The 14677-nt window shown below is 42.9% G+C and overlaps 1 long non-coding RNA gene and 1 other non-coding gene across 2 annotated transcripts; one reads left to right on the top strand and one right to left on the bottom strand.

Moving 5' to 3' along the window:
- Positions 1–1380: 1380 nt before the first annotated feature.
- On the bottom strand, positions 1381–1487 carry LOC130716306 (small nucleolar RNA R71). Its single transcript, XR_009011925.1, has one exon. It is a non-coding gene; the product is annotated as a small nucleolar RNA R71 (small nucleolar RNA).
- A 10220-nt stretch (positions 1488–11707) lies between these two features.
- LOC130709928 (uncharacterized) lies at positions 11708–13810 on the top strand. Its single transcript, XR_009010233.1, has 2 exons — positions 11708–11961; positions 13488–13810. It is a non-coding gene; the product is annotated as an uncharacterized LOC130709928 (long non-coding RNA).
- Positions 13811–14677: the final 867 nt, after the last annotated feature.

The raw sequence follows: 14677 nt of genomic DNA on the forward strand, positions 1-14677 counted from the left end.
TGATTGGAATCGGACGTTCGTAGATCCTAGAGTTTCGCCTCGAAACGCTTGTTATATATGGATTAAGAGAAGTTCTAACATTTCTCTGAAGATTTTTGGAATTAGTTTCCATCGTGACTTTAAGCGTAAACAAGCTATTTACTAGGGTTTCTGCCCTAGGTTTAAGCGTATAATAATCGTGCTATAACTGATATCGACTTTGATGCAATCCTTAGACTTTTCCTGAACTTTCTCCTTCATAAATTTATTTCATCCGATAAAATCTTGTTCAGGTTTTTCCTTCACGATACATCAAGCCTAATCGTAAATGGAAATCTCTTCCACTTATTCTAAGCTTAAAAACTTGGGTCTTACATTACTTTTGTGAGGAATCAACTAGTAAGTACATAGGCTATAACAACAAGAGTTAAATCAAGGTTTCACATGCATAGGATAGGTGGACTAAAGTGGATTAGATGATCAACAACCCAAGGCAATTTACTATTCTTTGTTATTTCCAACATTTGCATCATTGCTCTTTTGCAAAACCTCTGTCACCATCAACCAAAACCAATTTCTGAATTTTACTGCTTTAAGAACTTGCAAACTTTAGACTTAAATCAACAAATCTCACTCACAATCCCTGTGGTTCGATATTTTAAAACCCGGAGGTATTCGTACACTTGCGAATTGACCAACAAGTTTTTGGCGCCGTTGCCGGGGATTGTTTGTGGTTTTCGGTTTAAGTTAAAGAGTTTGTTTGTTTGTTTTACTAAGCATTGCATTGAATAGGTGTTACTAACCTTTACTCTGTTTTTGTGATTTCAGTTTATGCACAGTAGACTTGGTTCGGATCCACTGCTGTTTGATCCAGAGCCAGAACGCACCCTCCATCGTCGACGAGCTCAACAAAGAGCTGCTGAGATAGCCGCCATGGCTGCCCATATGACGGAGGAGGAGATGCAAGCCCACATTGAAGAAAGAGTGAATGAGGCTATTGCTCAAAGACTTCAAGAGCAAGAATTGGAGAACGCCAATCATTCTCTTAGAGACCTCACCTCGGCTGCCATGAGCTACGATTATCCAGGCAGCATAGTTTCCCCCGATGGCACGGGAAATTTTTAGCTGAGGCCGGCATTCATTAATTTGGTGAGCCAAAATCAGTATGGTGGAGGTGCTCTTGAAGATCCTCATGCACACATGGAGCGGTTTATCCGCAATTGCAACACCTACAGAGTTCAGAATGTTTCAGCGGACACCATCCGCTTGAGTTTATTCCCTTTTTCATTGAGGGATACTGCTGAGGAGTGGTTGAATTCACAGCCCCAAGGTAGCATTACATCTTGGGAAGACTTGGCTGAGAAGTTCACCACAAGGTTTGTTCCAAGAGCCCTCTTGAGAAAGCTCAAGAATGACATCATGACTTTTACTCAATCCACCGATGAGAATCTCTATGAAGCTTGGGAGAGGTTCAAGAAGCTCTTGAGGAGGTGTCCTCAACATAACCTTACTCAAGCTGAACAAGTGGCAAAGTTCTATGATGGTCTCCAATATTCTTCGAGGTTTGGTTTGGATGCGGCTTCAAGCGGTGAGTTCGATGCCTTACTTCCACAAGTGGGGTACGAATAGATTGAAATAATGGCTATAAGAGCCATGAACTCTAGTAATGATCGCCAAGCCCGAAGAGGAGTCCTTGAGGTTGAAGCTTATGATCAACTTATGGCCTCCAACAAGCAACTCTCCAAGCAAATGAATGAGATTCAAAATCAAATGAAGACTACCAAGATTGGTGGTCGAGTTGCCAAGGTGGAGTGTGTGACTTGTGGAGGGCCACATGACAGCGAATAATGCACAGAGACTAGACCGGATGAGGAAGTGAAGGCTATGGGTCAAGCTCAGAATGACCCATTTTCAAATACTTACAATCCAAGATGGAGGAATCACCCTAATTTTTCTTGGAGGCAAGGTAGTAGTGGGCAAGGAAATGGTTTTCAAAGACAATTTCCTAGCCAAGGATTCCAAGGCCAAAGCTCAAGACAACCTCAAGAGCGAGGAGAAGGTGAAGGGAGTGGTTCCAAGAAAAGCTTAGAAGAGTTGGTGGAAACTTTCATCAACCGGACTGAGAATAATTACAAGAATCAAGAGGCGGCTATCAAGAATCTTGAGAATCAATTTGGCCAGCTGGCCAAGCAAATAGTCAAGAGACCTCAAGGTAAATTTCCCTCCGACACTATCCCCAATCCTAAGCAAGAAAATGCCTCTGTTGTAGCCACTAGAAGTGGGAGAGTGATGAATGAATTGAAGAAAAAAACAGAGGGAGAAAAGAGAGAGGAGATAGTGGGAGGAGAAGTAGTTGTGCCTATTAAGGTGAGAGAGGAAGTTGATCTTACTCCTGAAACTAGCAAGGTTCCGTTCCCTAAAGCATTGGCTAAGAGGAGCTTAGATAAAAAGTTTTCAAAATTTGTTGATGTTTTCAAAAAGCTCCACATTAGTATTCCTTTTGCCGATGCTTTGGAACAAATGCCTATATATGTTAAGTTTATGAAGGATATTTTGCATAAGAGAAGAAAGTTGAAGGGAGTAGATGAGACGGTGTTGATGACGGAGGAATGTAGTGCCATTTTGCAGCGGAAGATGCCAAAGAAAAGAAGGGACCCCGGAAGTTTCACTATTCCGGTAGAAATTTAAGGCATGGCGGATGTGGAAGCCTTGTGCGACCTTGGAGCGAGTATCAATTTGATGCCGCTCACCATGTTTGAGAAGCTGAACCTAGGAGAGGTTACCCCAACCATGCTCTCCTTGCAAATGGCGGATCGATCCCTTAAGACTCCATATGGGATTGTGGAGGATGTAATGGTGCGGGTGGACAAGTATGTGTTCCCCGTGGACTTTGTTGTGCTTGATATGGAGGAGGATGAGAAGATTCCTCTCATCCTTGGTCGACCTTTCTTAGCTACTGGTAGAGCTAAGACTGATGTTGACAAGGGTCACCTCATTCTCCGTGTTGGTAAGGAAAAGGTACGGTTTTCTGTTTTTAATCCTATGATTGAGACTAACCATGACAATGACTTTGTCTGTGATGTGATTAGAAGCAGGTCAGAGGTTTCGGAAGAGACCCCCAAAGTTAATGCCCAAATTGATGAGTTCCATCCGGCTCTCATCAAGCTTGTTAGTGGTAACAAGTATGGGGGGTCCAAGTACGAGAACTTACATGCTCATATGGTGAAGTTTACCCAAGCTAGCACCCTTGCTAAGATTGAGGGTGTTTCAAGTGATGAAGTGAAGATTAAACTCTTCCCTCATTCTTTGACGAGGGAGGCTAGAGCTTGGTTCGATGAGCAGAAGGACATAGCCTCATGGGAGGATCTACTTCACAGATTTTGTGCAAGGTTTCTTCCTTGCACTTGTGGTTAATCAATGGAAAGGAATTTCCTTCCTAACACCATCGGAAGGAGAGTCCACCTAGGACTATAACCTAGGGCTAAATGGGAGACAACCCATTCTTTTAATTTTGTTATTTTCTATCTTTTAATTTTGTAGTATTTTAGGGGTTTAATTTCAAAAAAAAAAAAAGTAAAAATTTTGTGAAAAAACTGGGCTGAGCGCCTAGGCGCCAATTCATGAGCGCCTAGGCGCCAATTAGTGGCAGAGGCACTGCCTCTGGACCTGGCTTGAGCGCCTGAGCGCTCCCCTCGAGCGCTCCTGTACGTATTTTGCCCACTTTTTGGGTTTTAAAACCCCAACCTTTTCATTTTCCCACTCTTTACTCTCATTTTCCCATAAAAAAACGCACCCCACTCTCTCCATACCCCATTTCTACTCCTCATTTCTCACTTGCACACACTTTAGCTCTTCCAATTGCTTCCAAGTTCTGCATTGTTTCAAGTTCCTTTCACTTGCACCCACTCACTCTCAAGTCAAGGTAAGTTCCATCTTCCACTTCCCATCATCATAGTTGGGATTTTGTGGTTTAGTGTAGTTGAGTTGTTGCTTACAAGGTGTTTGTTAGATTGCCTCATTGAGTTCTCTTAGTTGATTTTTGGCAAGTGCTTCAGTGGTGATCTTTGCTTCTTTGCCAAAGTCACTAAGAGACTTGTTGGGTGCTCTTAGGAAGTTTAATTTTTTATTTTTGTACAAAGTTTCTTCTTTCATGTCTTTTTATTATTGAACTAACATCTCTAACATTTGTGGCTTGTGTATGGGCTAACAATTTTGCAGATGCCTGTAAAAAGAGCAAGAACCAACACAAGAGCTGCAGCTTCTTCCTCCACCTCTCGGAGCTTTGATCGTTCCCGGTTCCTATCAGCGATTAAGGAGGAGTTTTACCGATCTCACCTAGCACACAAGGAGTGTGTGAAGGAGCGGGGAGTTCTTTATCGGGAGGGAAGGAGAGACCTCTTGGGCATGCAAGAAGCCATGGAGATTAGGAGGTGGAAGAATTGGGTCAACCCCATTCCGTTTGCTTGTGAGGTCATGGTTAGGGAGTTCTACGCGAACACCTACTGTGCCAATCAAGAGGACAGGTCCGGGCCACCGGTGAATTCATCTTGGTTCAGGGGAGATGTGATTGATTACAATCCAGCAGTCATTCGCAGGCATCTTGGTCTCCTCACGGAGGACCAAGAGAAGGAGTTTTTCCCCGAGAAGGCCACCTATCATGAGCTCTTAGAGGAGAAGTCACCGGAGATCTAGGAAGACATGAAGGCAGTGATTGTTAGGCCTGGGCGGGACTGGGAAGCAGTTGATGATGAGATCATTTTTGTGCGGAGGAAGGATATGACACCGCTGGCTAGAGTTTGGGCTGAATATTTGCAGGATTCCCTCATTCGTAGCTCTAACAAATCTAAAGTTAGAGAGGTTACAATGGTTGCCATCTACTGCATTGTGAGAGGCCATCCTATGGACGTGGCCACCATCATTGCTAGTCGGATTTATTCCCTCTACAACGGGAGTTTAGATAAGCATCGGCCCATTTTTCCTCACTTGATTTGCTCTTTGATTCATGCAGTGAGGGACAGAGCTAGGAGGCCAGTCCATGTTATTGAGAAGAGGTTGCATGTGGCACCTCTGCTCAGTAAGGAGAGGATCACTCAACTTTATAAAGAATGGACGGCAAGAATGCCTCAAGAGGAGGAAGAGGAAGAGGATCCTGAGGAGCCAGCGGAAGAAGATGAAGAAGAAGAGGAAGAAGAAGAGGAGGAAGAAGAAAATGTTGAGGTGGTAAATGAGGTGGTTACTCCACCACATGCGGACCCTTCTCCTGCTTGGATGGAGGCCGCTTTCGGGCGAATGTTTTTGAGGCAAGATCGCCTACACAGGGATCTTGACCTCCATTGGAGGGGAGGTAGGACATCAGACCCCAGGTACAATGGGCCCATGGATTTTAATACCTTGGAGCAGGGGATGATAGACTTGAGCTTCATGCATGATGTCGGTGTCCATCCGAATTATGGCGATGGAAGGGGTGACTGTAAGGCCCTAAGTTCAATTTGGAACAATTTTATGGAAGTTTGAATAAAATTGAAGTTTTAGTTAATGTTTGATAGCTGGCAGATTAGAACTGTCAATTTGGGTGAATTTTTAGAGGGTCTTAACGACTTCATTTGGGAAAACTTCCTTCATGCGAGTTGTAGCCCTTTAAGTCTAGAAAATTCTCGAAGTGGAATTAGGTAATGCCGACCTCTGTAGCTCGAGATATCATCGGTTTAGTGACGATGGTCCTGGCTGTACAGTACCAGCGGATTTAATTGATTTGTTTCCTTTCAATTCCGAGTTTGATCGTGATATTACTAAAAAGGGCTGAGGGTTTTGATTAGTTTCAGACCTGAGTAAGTTCTTAAGTGATGGGGTCAAGGGTTTTGACTTGGGTCGGGCTTGAAGGAAAACAAACCCTAGCCCAAGAGAGGGAGAGAGGGGACGCGGGCTATGTAGGGTTTTGGGGGGGAAAGGGGTTTCTTTTCACACTATTCTGAAGAAAGAAACCTGGTGCACTTCTGAAACACGTAAAACAGAGGAGAAAGAGTGAGAGAAACTTTCCCCTTGCACCCTAGCCGTCACCGTCCCAAGCCCCACCACCGTCGACGTGTTCGCACAAGAGGGAGAAGGAGTTCGCGAGCGAGAGGGAGAGAGGAAGGTCACGCGTGGGAGAAGAGGAGAGAAACCAGAACCTTGCTCTTCAATTTCATCTTTTCTTCAAGCCTAAGGACAAAGGTAAGGGCTGGTCCTAGGATTGGGTAGATTGCCTAGGGTATTTGCCATGTTTTACTATGAGAAAAGCCATGAACATGATTGCTTTTGCAAGAGTTTTGTGTTCATGATGCTTGCTGTTTTTTTCTGCCTTGAGATCTTGATGTTTTGCTTCTGATTTGAGATGAAATGTTGATGCCATGATTCTCCATTAATCATCACTACAACTACCGTTTCTTCTATGACTTTGCTTGATTAAAATGATTGAAGATTTATATGCTTAGATCTGCCTTTTGTGCTAGAATTGATGGTTATCTTGGTTCTGGAAATTTAAGCATGATATATGATATATGATATGTGGTTCTTGCTGCTGGAATATGGCTTAAAACTCTGGGACTTGAATGGTTGAAAAATTAATTTGAAGGCAAAAGTATCTCTGCCAGTTTCCTGTACTGGACAGCGAGTTTTGGAGCTTAATTACACCTAATTCGGGGTCTCAAATGAAAAAGGGATAAACTGGAAAATTTTAGATTTTCGAATTGGCTTTCTATGGATATAAAGAACATAATTTTTGGTCTAGTAATGAGGTCTGGAGGTCGATCTTAGTGACTGTTGCACCTGCTGTTCTTCCTGTACCGGACAGCAAGCTTTAAGGCCTAATATCACCTAAGTCTGGATCTCAAATGGAAAAGTGATAAACTATAAAAGTGTAGAGTTTCGAATTATCTTTCCAGTCATGTATCATGTGAATTTTGTGGCTAAGTATTGCGGTCTGTAGACCATTTTTAGTACACGCTGCACCTGTTGTCCAAAAACACTAAATTTGAGAAATTGTTGGAAATGTTAGTAACATGTGATTAGGGACCTTTGTGAGATTTTTATATGATGATATCTGTAAACTGAGCCTCTGGAATTTGTAAATAATTTGTGAATTTGGGAGGCCTTGATTATTTCTGTGCTTTGCATGAAGTTTAGTTGTGACTTGTTTAGGAGGTCGCTCACCCAGCTGTAATTCCTCCTAGCGTGACTGTTATTTCTTGACGTTGTAATCTGATACGATATTAACTCATAAGACTCTAGGATTGACATTAGAGCCTTAAATACCAAGAGAATGAATTTATAACTCGCTTGCCAGTAAATGTGATAAAACGGTCATAGGTCTAGTGAGACTATGGACCATGAGAACGATGGTACCTTGCACGCGAGGGAGTTATTTGGGTTGACTGCGGTCTCCCGTGAACCTTGTGGGCCGGTGTGGCTTCACGTGATTTGGTTGACTACGGTCACCGTGAACTTTTGTGGATCATTGCGGCTCCACGTGATTTGGTTGACTGCGGTCACCGTGATAACCGTGCCTCTGCGGAAGCACGAAGATGGCCATGGAAGTTTTGGTGGGTTGTGTGAAGTGAGATTCCGTTAGTAACTGACTCTTTCCCATAAAAGACATATAATGTACTTATATTATATATGTTGTTGTTGATTTTGTCATTATCATTCTTTTGTTGGACCTGACCCTGCTTGTTTGCTATGTGTTTATTTGGGAGGGGTAGATGGTCGTGAAGAAAATGGCGACGACTCAGTCTTGGGAGTTGATGCTACGTGACGAGCCACTACAAATGACGACTACACTTCTGATGACGACTACACTTCTGATGAAGAGGAAGAAGATAAAGAGGAAGGGGCCAAGGATATGGTTGGGTTGTGAGACATCCATTTTTCTTTTGGGTTGAGAGTACCGAGTTTTGGAAGTATTGAACCATTACTTTATTTTAGTTGAGATAGTTTAACTTGATGTAATTTACTTTGAAGTTTTCTTCCGGATATTTATTTCATACTCTTTTCAATGATTAATAAAGTTTGAGGTTTACGTTGATGATTATTTCCGCAAGTTTGAAATGGTTAAGTTTCGAGAATTTTGTAAAATTGAACTTTTATCATTAATTCAAGATTAATAAGTGAATCGACGAAAACTCTTTATGAAAATTGGTTAATTAGTTACTGTGTAACACTCGAGAAATCGGGGCGTTACATTGTGGTATCAGAGCTCCGGTTGAGAAACCAGAGCACTAAGGGTTTTGGGCTTACGAGTTTCCGAACTCGTTGTGTTTTTGTTTTTGATAAAAGTGTTTTCAAGGCTTCCCGGTGAGATTGGGTAGACTTGTTTGCTAAGATGTTTGTTTGGCTGTGAGATTGTCTGTAGTTAGTATCATTGCCGTGATACTTGAGACTAAGTGTTTGATTATATTAAGATGTTTGAACTCTGAGATCGATTGATGGAATGTCAATTGAAGGAAGAGTGGGCTTTGGAATCCCTTTTGCGCCCCAAGGTGTACGCCTGTGTGCGTTTGTGTGCACCTGTGCTATTGGTAAAGAAGAAGGATGGGAAGTCCAGATTGTGTGTGGATTACCGGCAGCTGAATAAGGTGACAGTGAAGAACCGTTATCCGATGCCTCGGATAGACGACTTGATGGATCAACTTAGAGGAGCGGTGATCTTCTCGAAGGTAGACCTTAAGTCGGGATACCATCAGATCCGAGTCAAGGAATTGGACATCCAGAAGACCGCATTCAGGACCCGATACGGGCATTATGAATATCTTGTGATGCCGTTTGGGGTTACTAATGCACCCGCAGTGTTTATGGACTACATGAACAGAGTGTTCAGGCCATTCCTGGACAAGTTCGTGGTCGTGTTCATTGATGATATTTTGATTTACTCGAAGAGTAAGGAAGAACACGAAGAGCATTTGCGTCAAGTGCTAGGAGTATTGCGGGAGAAGGAGCTATATGCTAACGGCTCGAAGTGTGAATTCTGGATGGAAGAGGTGAAGTTCCTAGGTCATGTCATATCAAGTCAGGGTGTGGCTGTTGACCCTAGCAAGATCGAGACAATTCTGTCATGGGAGCAACCAAAGACGGCAAGCGACATCAGAAGCTTTGTTGGGCTTGCTGGCTACTATAGGCGATTCGTCAAAGATTATGCAAAGTTGACTTCACCGTTGACCCAGTTGAAGAAGAAGAATCAACCGTTTGCGTGGACGGAGAAGTGTGAGGCTAGTTTCCAGGAGTTGAAGAAGCGGCTGACCACCGCACCCATACTAGCTTTACCTAAGGAAGGAGAACCTTATGACGTGTACTGTGATGCGTCACACAATGGGTTGGGTTGTGTAATGATGCAAGATAAGAAAGCAATTGCCTATGCTTCAAGGCAGTTGAAGACTCATGAGAAGAACTACCCTACACATGACTTGGAGTTGGCTGCCATAGTTTATGCTCTCAAGATTTGGAGACACTATCTCTATGGCAGTACGTTCACGATCTATAGCGATCATAAGATTATTTGATCAGAAGGATCTGAACATGAGGCAGCGGAGGTGGATGGAATTCCTTCAGGACTATGAGTTCACTCTACAGTACCATCCGGGGAAAAGCAATGTCGTAGCCGACGCTCTCAGCCGGAAGGCTATACATGTGTCCTCAATGATGGTCAAGGAGTTAGAACTGTTGGAGGCTTTCCGAGATCTGAGCTTGAACGTTAAGCTCGCACCAGGAAGACTGAGTTTCGGAATGGTGACGGTGTCAAGTGGACTTTTGGAAGAGATCAAGTCTAGACAAGAGACTGATGAAGGGATAGCTGAGTGGCGAGACCGTGTGACTCAGGGAAAGGCACCAGAGTTCTCTATTGGGAACGACAATATTCTGCGATGCAAGGGACGGATATGTGTGCCTAACGATGCAGAGATGAGAAGATTGATCCTGGATGAAGGACACAAGAGTAGACTGAGTATCCATCCCGGAATGAACAAGATGTATCAGGACTTGAAACTTCACTTCTGGTGGCCTGGGATGAAGAAACAAGTGGCTGAGTATGTTTCTACTTGCTTGACATGTCAGAAAGCGAAGGTAGAGCATCAGAAGCCCGCAGGGAAGCTGCAACCACTAGATGTCCCAGAGTGGAAGTGGGACAATATTTCTATGGACTTCGTGACGGCTTTACCTTTAACTCGGAGGAAGTTCGATGCAATTTGGGTTGTTGTTGATCGTTTGACAAAGACCGCTCATTTTATCCCGATCAATCTGAAGTACAAGGTGGAGAAATTGGCGGAGATTTATGTGGCTGAGGTTGTGCGTCTACATGGTGTACCGACCAGCATCGTGTCAGACAGAGATCCGAGGTTTACCTCTCACTTTTGGGGAGCCTTGCAGCAGGCCCTCAGAACTAAGTTGAGATTGAGCTCTGCCTATCATCCGCAAACCGATGGGCAGACAGAGAGGACAATCTAGTCGCTGGAAGATTTGCTACGGGCCTGTGTGTTGGATCACAAGGGCAGTTGGGATGAGATGCTGCCATTGATCGAATTCACTTACAACAATAGTTTCCATGCGAGCATCGGCATGGCACCTTACGAAGCTTTGTACGGTCGGAGGTGTCGTACGCCCTTATGCTGGCATCAAGATGGGGAAAATTTGGTGATTGGCCCGGAATTGGTGCAACAGACCACCGAGGAAGTCAGGAGAATTTAGGAAAAGATGAGAACCGCGCAGAGTCGCCAAAAGAGTTACGCCGACAACCGACGGAAGGAGTTGGAATTTCAGGCCGGAGACCATGTCTTCTTGCGGGTTACCCCGACGACAGGTGTCGGAAGGGCAATCAAGTCCAAGAAGCTTACTCCGAAGTTTATTGGGCCGTACCAGATCACAGAGCGAGTTGGACCGGTGGCGTTCAGGATCGCCCTACCACCGTTTCTATCCAACATCCATGACGTTCTTCATGTGTCACAGTTGCGGAAGTACATGACAGATGATTCGCATGTGATTACGCCAGACGACATACAGCTGAGAGATGATCTGACAATGGAGGTGCCACCCATCAAGATCGTCGACCGAAGCATAAAGCGCTTAAGAAACAAGGAGGTGCCTTTAGTGAAGGTCGTGTGGAACCAAGAGACTGGTGACGCGACCTGGGAGTTTGAGGATAAGATGCGGGAGTCACACCCCGATTTATTTGTAAACCCTTAAGTTTCGAGGGCGAAACTATTTTAAGGGGGGTGGTATTGTAAGGCCCTAAGTTCAATTTGGAACAATTTTATGGAAGTTTGAATAAAATTGAAGTTTTAGTTAATGTTTGATAGCTGGCAGATTAGAACTGTCAACTTGGGTGAATTTTTAGAGGGTCTTAACGACTTCATTTGGGAAAACTTCCTTCATGCGAGTTGTAGCCCTTTAAGTCTAGAAAATTCTCGAAGTGGAATTAGGTAATTCAGACCTCTGTAGCTCGAGATATCATCGGTTTAGTGACGATGGTCCTGGCTGTACAGTACCAGCGGATTTAATTGATTTGTTTCCTTTCAATTCCGAGTTTGATCGTGATATTACTAAAAAGGGCTGAGGGTTTTGATTAGTTTCAGACCTGAGTAAGTTCTTAAGTGATGGGGTCAAGGGTTTTGACTTGGGTCGGGCTTGAAGGAAAACAAACCCTAGCCCAAGAGAGGGAGAGAGGGGACGCGGGCTATGTAGGGTTTTGGGGGGGAAAGGGGTTTCTTTTCACACTATTCTGAAGAAAGAAACCTGGTGCACTTCTGAAACACGTAAAACAGAGGAGAAAGAGTGAGAGAAACTTTCCCCTTGCACCCTAGCCGTCACCGTCCCAAGCCCCACCACCGTCGACGTGTTCGCACAAGAGGGAGAAGGAGTTCGCGAGCGAGAGGGAGAGAGGAAGGTCACGCGTGGGAGAAGAGGAGAGAAACCAGAACCTTGCTCTTCAATTTCATCTTTTCTTCAAGCCTAAGGACAAAGGTAAGGGCTGGTCCTAGGATTGGGTAGATTGCCTAGGGTATTTGCCATGTTTTACTATGAGAAAAGCCATGAACATGATTGCTTTTGCAAGAGTTTTGTGTTCATGATGCTTGCTGTTTTTTTCTGCCTTGAGATCTTGATGTTTTGCTTCTGATTTGAGATGAAATGTTGATGCCATGATTCTCCATTAATCATCACTACAACTACCGTTTCTTCTATGACTTTGCTTGATTAAAATGATTGAAGATTTATATGCTTAGATCTGCCTTTTGTGCTAGAATTGATGGTTATCTTGGTTCTGGAAATTTAAGCATGATATATGATATATGATATGTGGTTCTTGCTGCTGGAATATGGCTTAAAACTCTGGGACTTGAATGGTTGAAAAATTAATTTGAAGGCAAAAGTATCTCTGCCAGTTTCCTGTACTGGACAGCGAGTTTTGGAGCTTAATTACACCTAATTCGGGGTCTCAAATGAAAAAGGGATAAACTGGAAAATTTTAGATTTTCGAATTGGCTTTCTATGGATATAAAGAACATAATTTTTGGTCTAGTAATGAGGTCTGGAGGTCGATCTTAGTGACTGTTGCACCTGCTGTTCTTCCTGTACCGGACAGCAAGCTTTAAGGCCTAATATCACCTAAGTCTGGATCTCAAATGGAAAAGTGATAAACTATAAAAGTGTAGAGTTTCGAATTATCTTTCCAGTCATGTATCATGTGAATTTTGTGGCTAAGTATTGCGGTCTGTAGACCATTTTTAGTACACGCTGCACCTGTTGTCCAAAAACACTAAATTTGAGAAATTGTTGGAAATGTTAGTAACATGTGATTAGGGACCTTTGTGAGATTTTTATATGATGATATCTGTAAACTGAGCCTCTGGAATTTGTAAATAATTTGTGAATTTGGGAGGCCTTGATTATTTCTATGCTTTGCATGAAGTTTAGTTGTGACTTGTTTAGGAGGTCGCTCACCCAGCTGTAATTCCTCCTAGTGTGACTGTTATTTCTTGACGTTGTAATCTGATACGATATTAACTCATAAGACTCTAGGATTGACATTAGAGCCTTAAACACCAAGAGAATGAATTTATAACTCGCTTGCAAGTAAATGTGATAAAACGGTCATAGGTCTAGTGAGACTATGGACCATGAGAACGATGGTACCTTGCACGCGAGGGAGTTATTTGGGTTGACTGCGGTCTCCCGTGAACCTTGTGGGCCGGTGTGGCTTCACGTGATTTGGTTGACTGCGGTCACCGTGAACTTTTGTGGATCATTGCGGCTCCACGTGATTTGGTTGACTGCGGTCACCGTGATAACCGTGCCTCTGCGGAAGCACGAAGATGGCCATGGAAGTTTTGGTGGGTTGTGTGAAGTGAGATTCCGTTAGTAACTGACTCTTTCCCATAAAAGACATATAATGTACTTATATTATATATGTTGTTGTTGATTTTGTCATTATCATTCTTTTGTTGGACCTGACCCTGCTTGTTTGCTATGTGTTTATTTGGGGAGGGTAGATGGTCGTGAAGAAAATGGCGACGACTCATTCTTGGGAGTTGATGCTACGTGACGAGCCACTACAGATGACGACTACACTTCTGATGACGACTACACTTCTGATGAAGAGGAAGAAGATAAAGAGGAAGGGGCCAAGGATATGGTTGGGTTGTGAGACATCCATTTTTCTTTTGGGTTGAGAGTACCGAGTTTTGGAAGTATTGAACCATTACTTTATTTTAGTTGAGATAGTTTAACTTGATGTAATTTACTTTGAAGTTTTCTTCCGGATATTTATTTCATACTCTTTTCAATGATTAATAAAGTTTGAGGTTTACGTTGATGATTATTTCCGCAAGTTTGAAATGGTTAAGTTTCGAGAATTTTGTAAAATTGAACTTTTATCATTAATTCAAGATTAATAAGTGAATCGACGAAAACTCTTTATGAAAATTGGTTAATTAGTTACTGTGTAACACTCGAGAAATCGGGGCGTTACAGTGACCATGACCCCATGGAGTGACGTTGTTGAGGTATTCCTACTCTTAGTTTAGGTCATGCATCTTTAGCATATTTTTCAATTTATAGACTTTGTTTTTCTTTTTATCATACATTGTTAATTAGCTTTTTGTTTTTGGGTCTTTTACTTCCCTATACTCACATGCTTTTAGCTATAGTTTTGCTTCCCTACTTGTGCTGTTTTGAAAATGCTTTTGTGAATATTTGTTGTTGTTTTTGGGGATGAGTGATTGCATGTGGGGAAGAGAGGAGGAGACTTCGGTCTTCCGAGTGTTTCTTGAGAAAGGAGTCGAGGTGAGTCCATTAAGGGTCTATCTTTGACCCTTCACCATAGAAATTCCCTGGAGGATCCTGACTCACTTGCAATTCTTGGTTCTGCGTTAATTTCACTCATAGCATGCTTAGTGATTTCTGTTTTATTCTTGAGACTTGTAGGATTTCTTGAGATTCTGAGTTTGTTGATTGAACATTACCTTTAGTTGTCCCATTTAAGCTTAATTGGAGAATCTTTTTGTAGCCAAAAGTTTGGGATGGATGTTTGGTTGGAATATTGGGGAGTGTTGGTCCTTGTTTCATTTATATGGAGCAGGAAAATGTGAAATAGTCTCTTGCCCCAAATTAAAAGTTTGAAAAAGAAAAGAAAGAGCTCCTAAACAAAAGTTGGAGTTGAAAAAAAAAAAGAAAAAAAAAA

This window comes from Lotus japonicus, chromosome 4 (assembly GCF_012489685.1).
Source record: "Lotus japonicus ecotype B-129 chromosome 4, LjGifu_v1.2".
In the NCBI taxonomy this organism is placed as follows: domain Eukaryota; kingdom Viridiplantae; phylum Streptophyta; class Magnoliopsida; order Fabales; family Fabaceae; genus Lotus; species Lotus japonicus.